Raw genomic sequence first — 8168 nt, forward strand, 5'->3', positions numbered from 1 at the left:
TGACTCTTCATTTCCATGACCCATGGGTTTGTAACTCCCATGGAGCATCCATGGAGCATCCTATGGGTGGAACCCAACTTGATAATCCATGGAGCCTCTTAGCCCACTCTACAAGATATGGATGATTTACATAATCAACCCATATATTTAATTAGTTATCTTTTGATCACTTAATTAATTCTAAATTAATTCTTGATCAAACTAATCAAATAATATTATTAATATATTAGAACTTATAATATATTAATAATTTCCAAGTGTTATTTCTCTCATTTAGTCTATCGAATTGCATGGTGCCATGCAAACCAAATGGACCATGCCGGGTCGGGTCAAGTACATAACAGAAATGGTTATGGACTTAGACACCTTATCCAACAGTCTCCCACATGGATAAGTCTAATAACTATTACTGCAAGTATGACTTCAGGAACCGATCGGCAATCGTAGCTCTTTTCAAGGTTTCTCGGAACTGAGAAGATGATGGTACGCCATTTAAGATAAGTGATCATATAATCCTCTGTTCTAGATATCAGTCGGACAAATACATGGAACAAGGTCTTACTTATTGTCCAACAGTTTGTTTCCCGATTTCCGATTTGTTTGACAAAGAACTTATTTGAACACATCAACTTAGTTATGACCGGGCCCGGTACATAGGTCAAAACAAAATCGTCGAGGGGACCAGATATCAGCTTCTAATCAAAGAAGGAACAGATAAACTTCGACTCATAGGTTTGTCTACCAATCATTGAATTACACACAAAAGCATGATTTATAACATTGAGTTACCGATGCGTTTTCATACAATCAATGCATAACCAACTTGTAAGTAACAAATCATATCTATATGTTTGAAGACTTATATGATATTACCGTATCACGATCACTAGAGATAGAATTCAATGAAGTGATTCTAGTGAGTGTAGGTTGAGTCCAATGCTCAGAACTTATGAGCACTCATGATTTTTGTAGCCTTGTCTAACACCTTAGACCTCTGCAACCAATCATGACAGTATTGATTCATACCTACTTCCGACATATGACCGACTGTGGATGTTTGAATAATATGTTATACCAAACAAAATTATTCTTGAAGTCAAAACATGCAAAAGAAATATAGGAAACGATTGACAAGAGATAGCAACACTTTACTCATAAATAACCCAACTTTTATTCATCATCTAATGTCAATTACACTTTACAAATTTCGAGGTTATCTAACTACTAAATCTAATATCATCCTTCAGCCCTATGCTCCGAGCATGCTAGAGATGCTTAACCCGAGTCAGTCCCTTCGTGAGGGGATTTGCTGGGTTCTCATCCGATGATACCATCTTTGTCACGAGGAGTCCTTCTTCTATTTGATGTCTAATAAAATGGTATTTTCTGTCGATGTGTCTGGATCTCCCATGATCCCTTGGTTCCTTGGCTAAGGCAACAACACTTTCACTATCACAGAAAATTTCCATTGGCTCTTTAATAGCTGGTACAACTCCAAGGTCTCTGATGAAGTTCTTTAGCCATATAGCCTCCTTTGCTGCCTCGCTCGCTGCAATATACTCTGATTCTTAAGTTGAATCAGCCACTGTCTCTTGCTTGGAACTCTTCCAAGAAATTGCTCCTCCGTTTAGGGTAAAGACCCAGCCCGACTGAGAGCGGAAGTTATCCCTATCAGTCTGGAAGCTAGCATCACTATACCCTACAAATCTTAAGTCATCACTCCCACCGAGGGTAAGGACCCAGTCCTTAGTCCTTCTTAGGTACTTGAGAATATTCTTTACCGCAGTCCAGTGTGCCTTGCCAGGGTTCCCCTGAAACCTGCTAACCATGCTCAGGGAAAAGGCTACATCAGGTCGAGTACACGTCATAGCATACATGATCGATGCTACAGCCGAAACATAAGGTATTCGACTCATTTCTGCTATCTCTGCCTCAGTGCTAGGGCTTTGTGTCTTACTCAATTTGGCGTTACTCTGGATGGGTAACTCTCCCTTCTTGGAGTCCTGCATGCTGAATCTCTTCAGCACCTTATCCAAGTAGCTACTCTGACTAAGTCCAATTAGTCTTTTACTCCGATCTCTCATGATCCTTATCCCTAAAATATCAGCAGCTTCACCAAGGTCCTTCATAGCGAAACACTTCCCAAGCCAGGACTTTACTTCCTGCAGAATTGGAATGTCGTTTCCTATGAGTAGTATGTCATCCACATACAATACCAAAAAGCTAACTATACTCCCACTAGCCTTGACATACACACAAGATTCATCTTCACTCCTAGAAAAGCCAAATTGCTTTAATCCATAGATGGATTTCTCAAGCTTACACACTCTATTAGGGTACTCGCTGCTGACAAAACCTTCTGGCTGACTCATGTAAACATCTTCAGCCAACTTTCCATTAAGGAAAGCGGTTTTGACATCCATTTGCCAAATTTCATAGTCATGAAATGCGTCTATGGCTAACATAACCCTAATAGACTTAATCTTGGCTACTAGAGAAAAGGTCTCATCATAATCCACTCCAGGAATTTAAGAGAAGCCCTTTGCGACCAGTCGAGCCTTATAAGTGTGTACATTACCATCCATGTCGGTCTTTTTCTTGAAGATCCGTTTGCACCCTACTATCTTACGACCTGGTACATTCTCAACCAAGTTCCAAACTTGATTGTCATACATGGATTGCATCTCGCTATCCATAGCCTCTTTCCATTTAGCAGACTCGAGGCCTGCCATGGCTTCCTCGTAGCTGTTAGGGTCATCTTGACTTACTAGTGTCCCATCACTAATGAGGGTCTCACCTTCTGCAATAATATGGAATCCATAGTAATGCTCAGGTGCACTCCTAACTCTCGTGGAACGCCTCAGAGGTACAGATCCGTCAATTGGCTCAACAGGAGTTTTCTCCTCAAGTTGAGGGCTAGAGTTTGAAGTTCCATCACCACTTAACCCTTTCATTTCTTCAAGATCAATTTGCCTCCCACTATCTCCTTGGCTTATAAACTCTCTTTCTCGAAAGACTCCTCTTCTTGCTACAAAGATCACATTATCACTAGGTCTGTAGAAGAGGTAACCAAAGGATTGCTATGGGTGGCCGATGAAAATACACATGTCGCTTCGAGGTTTGAGCTTATCATGAGTCTCGCATCTCACGAAAGCCTCACAACCCCAAATCTTGATGTGGTCTAGTTTGGGTACTTTACCAGTCCACATCTCGTGAGGAGTTTTGGCAACTTTCTTTGTAGGGACTAGATTAAGGATATGGGAGGCAGTCTCTAAGGCATACCCCCAGAATGAGATTGGTAGTGAAGCTTGACTCATCATGGAACGAACCATGTATAACAAGGTTCGATTACGCCTCTCAGCCACACCATTCAATTGTGGTGTCCTGGGAGGTGTCAATTGTGAGTCAATCCCACATTCCCTTAGATAGTCGAGGAACTCTGAACTAAGATACTCACCACCTCGATCGCATCGAAGCATCTTAATGTTCCTGCCCAATTGATTCTCGACTTCCTGTTTAAATTCCTTAAACCTTTCGAAAGTCTCTGACTCATGCTTGATTAAGTAGACATATCCATATCTACTGTAATCATCAGTAAAAGTCAAATAGTAACGATTAGCATCCCTTGTGGCATGTTTGAAAGGTCCACACACATTTGTGTGTACAAGGTCCAACAAACCTTCACCCCTCTCACACGAGCCTGTGAAGGATGACTTTGTCATTTTTCCAAGTAAGCATGATTCGCAACTATCATTTGACTTTAGGTCAAACGACTCCAAGACTCCATCCTTTTGGAGTTGGCCTACGCGTTTCTTGCTTATATGTCCAAGACGACAATGCCATAATGATGCTTTATCCAAGTTATTATTATTAAGAGAATCAATACATAAAACATTATTTCCTAAGTTATCTACAACAGATACAGCTTCATACACACCTTCACAAGGTAATGCTTTAAAATAAAGAACATTATTAAAGAAAGCATTCATCGAACCAACTTCATTATCAAATGAAAAGGTGAAACCTTGTTTATACAATGCATGAAAGGAAATAATATTTCTTGCCATTTCTGGCGAATAACAACATTTAATCAAATCTAAATTTAACCCACTACTTAGCAATAAAGTATAAACTCCAATCTTGGTGACAAGTGTAACTTTCCTATTCCCCATTATTAAGTTTATTCTTCCTTGCTCCACATTCTCACTTCTTCTTAGTCCCTACAAGTCACAACAAATGTGAATACCACAACCGGTATCAAGGACCCAAGATTTAGAATGGGGTGAGTTATTAGAAATGATAGTGTAAATACCTGCATGGTTGGGTTTAACTTTCCCATCCTTCACATCTTGCTGGTATTTTGGGTAGTTCCGCTTCCAATGTGATTTTTCATGGCAATAGAAGCATTCAGCCTCTTTTGGGTCAGAAGAAGGAGTGACGAAACTTTTCTTGGTTCCACTTGAAGAAGAGCCATCAAGGGTCCTAACGTTGGTACCCTTTGAAGAACTCTTTCTCTTCTTCCCTCTACTTTTCCCGATTGCCAAAACCGGAGTGGAGTTTGGAGCAGGAGTGTTAACAACCGACTTCCCCTTAAGACCTGATTCTACGGTCTTGAGAAGTCGCTGAAGTTTGCTGAGTGTGACCTCTTCCTTATTCATGTGATATGTTATGCGGAATTGATCATAGCACGATGGTAAGGAGTGCTAAATTATATCTATTGCAAGCTCCTCAGGGAAGTTCACATTAAGCATCAACAATCGATCCACATACCTTTGCATTTTCTGCACGTGGCTCATGACGGAATCCCCGTCCTTCATCATGGTTGTTATCATGGAGCAGATGATTCCGTACCTCTCTTGTCGTGCACTTTGTTGCTATCTTTCCATCAAATCTTGGTGCATTTCATAATGGTAGAAATCCTCATAGGACTTTTGGAGTCCCGCTGTCATCGTGGCCATCATGATGCATGCTACTTTCGTAGCATCCCTTTCATGTACCTGAAAGTCAGCGATCTCCTGAGGAGTTGCAGTGGTCTCATCAATCTCCTTAAGCTCCTTGTTAAGGACATATTCTTTGTCCTCGTAGCGGGTAATCATCCTGATGTTTCTGATCCACTCATTGAAGTTGGATCCATCAAAACTGACTTTCCCACACAAGTACATAAGGGTAAAGGAGCCATTAGGATTAGAACCAGAAGCAGCATTGTTTGAAGACATCTGAAGGAAGAGGACAAGATTAGTTTAGATATTAAGAGTGTGCTTAATAAAACACCCAAATGTAGTATTAAGGTTAGGATCCAATCACAATATATTATAACTTAGAAGAGGTATGCCGTAATCCAAGCTATAACATATTTGAAAGGTAGGTGAATGACGATTTACCAATTTCCACCACGAAAACCGAAATATTAGATATTAGGTTTTTGATTGGTTCTTATAAATTCCTAGATTCTTTGAGACTCAATGAACTTTTCAAAGGCATGTTTCAATCTCGAGTGTGCCCTCCAAGTTTTGTGATTGGGATACCGAGGATCACAAAACGAGGTGTGAAGTAACCATGCAAATCACTTGGTACCCTTAAAGTTTATCACTCAATCGATGTGCCGGTAAACCACACACACTCCACCGATACTATAATAAACCTTAAGTCACCCTTTACCTACCTTGTTAAGTCCATGTTAGTGTGCCGGTTAACCACACACGCTCCACCAACGACTTAGACAAAGTGTAAAGTGTAATTTCATGGATTAGCACCTTATTCACATTTTCCTAAAGTAACTAAGATTGAGAATTTAATAAAACATATAGTTACTTTATAATATTCATCATACTTTTAATGAGAATTTATAAGTCCTTGTCCTACCCGTTCGGCTAACGACCCTCCACCAGTCAAGCGAGCGGTGGGTGAGAATGGACACCCATTAAGTTGCCATTTTATAGGAAACAACCTTATACCCACCTTATAGATCGGCTTCGTGAATGAGGCGTACTAGCGGTAAGACGACTTTGTTCTTATACATACATACATAGATACATACATATATATATATATACATACATATATATATATATATATATATATATAATTATTAAATTATAATAATATAAGTATAAGGGTTGAATTTTAACTTTTAAAATTCTAAGGGTTGGAACTAAAGTTTTAATAAGACTTTACTTGTTCCAAAACTTGAGGGCAAGTTTTGTAACTTTCAAAACTTTTCATGTCTTGTAACTTATGAGTTTAATAGAGTAATAAAATGAAGACTCTTCATTTTTCTAACTCTTGTGTTCTTTTAATGGTTTTAATTCAAGTGTGACTCCTTGTTTTCCATAATTTGAGGACAAGTTATGGAATCCATTAAAACACATTATGATCAAGAATTAATCTACCACATAGGTTACAAACAATTCCTATGATCATCTAAAACATCATAAGAACAAGAACATGAATATGAACGCATTCACAAATAACAAACAAACAAGCCTAGTCTCTAGTACCACTGTTGGGTTTTGAGCATTCTAGCAGTTCCTAAGTGTACATGCAACCTTAATAACCTTGGATCTATGTTTGTCTAATTATCATGCAAACTTGAATTCCAAGGCTATATTCCTATCTAGCATACATGGGGAACAATTTTAACTTGAATGATAGATAGAATAATTTACCTTGTTGTTGCTTATGTTCCTTGAAACCTTATGAGCCTAGCACCCCAAGTGTGATGCCTCAAATGCTTCACACAACACCAAATGCTCCTGGAAAGACTTTTGAGAGAATGCACACTACTTGAAATCAGCCTAGCCCTCTTGCTTCACATGTGTGTAGCTGATTTTGGTGGAGAATATGATTCTTATATAGTGTTGACACATCTAGGGTTACACCATGTAAACCCTAATGTGTCATGACTCTTCATTTCCATGTCCCATGGGTTTGTAACTCCCATGGACCATCCATGGAGCATCCTATGGGTGGAACCCAACTTGATAATCCATGGAGCCTCTTAGCCCACTATACAAGATATGAATGATTTACATAATCAACCCATAGATTTAATTAGTTATCTTTTGATCACTTAATTAATTCTAAATTAATTCTTGATCAAACTAATCAAATAATATTATTAATATATTAGAACTTATAATATATTAATAGTCTCCAAGTGTTATTTCTCTCATTTAGTGTATCCAATTGCATGGTGCCATGCAACCCAAATGGACCATGCCGGGTCGAGTCAAGTACATACCAGAAATAGTTATCGACTTAGACACCTTATCCAACAAAGTTACCTTTCAGTAGCGGTGGGTGTAAGGCCACAATGTCGGCCCACCAGTAGGAGTCATATGTTAGGTGATTGTTTTTGTGATATTCACCTAGGATTACTATTACCTGATATGTTTATATGCTACTATGATATGTGTTTATGTGATAGTAGTAGAGGGTGAAATAGTCCCCGGTAGTCGAGTGAAATAGACTAACGGGTACGTCAAGCACCCCAGAATGGCTTGACCAAGGTAAGTCAGACACCCCATAATTGTCTGATAGTAGATTATGTTATGCTATGTGTTCATGTGGTAGTAGTAGGGGTGAAATAGTCCCCAGTAGTCGGGTGAAATAGACCGATGGGTACGTCAAGCACCCCAGAATGGCTTGACCTGGGTACGTCAAACACCCCAGAATGGTTTGACCTGGGTAAGTCAGACACCCCATAATTGCCTGACAGTATATTATGTGGTATGTGGTATGATAGGGGAACTCACTAATCTTTGTGCTTATGGTTTTTAATTTTGGTTTCATGTACTTCATTTTCAAAGGAAAAGGAGTTGGCTCGATCGTAGCGCATCACACTACGGTTTTCCATACATGAGATCTTTGGGATTACACTATAATATTGTTTTATGATACTATATTTTGACTATTTCTACTTAGTTTTTGACATGAAATGATATTATGGACGTTATCTTATATTGTTGGTTTATAATAACTTATTTAAAAATGAAAATTTTGGCCTTGAATTTTGGGATGTTACAAGTTGGTATCAGAGCCTTGGTTTGAGGGATTCGGGCACACTCCCGGATGTGTCTGAACTCAAACTAAGGACTTGGTATGAAAAATTTCAAAAGTAAAACCCTTTTATAAAAGAGGTTTGAAATGAATGTGAAAAAAGAAAACAA

Source organism: Lactuca saligna, chromosome 3, assembly GCF_052625555.1.
Source record: "Lactuca saligna cultivar CGN05327 chromosome 3, ASM5262555v1, whole genome shotgun sequence".
NCBI classification, from domain to species: domain Eukaryota; kingdom Viridiplantae; phylum Streptophyta; class Magnoliopsida; order Asterales; family Asteraceae; genus Lactuca; species Lactuca saligna.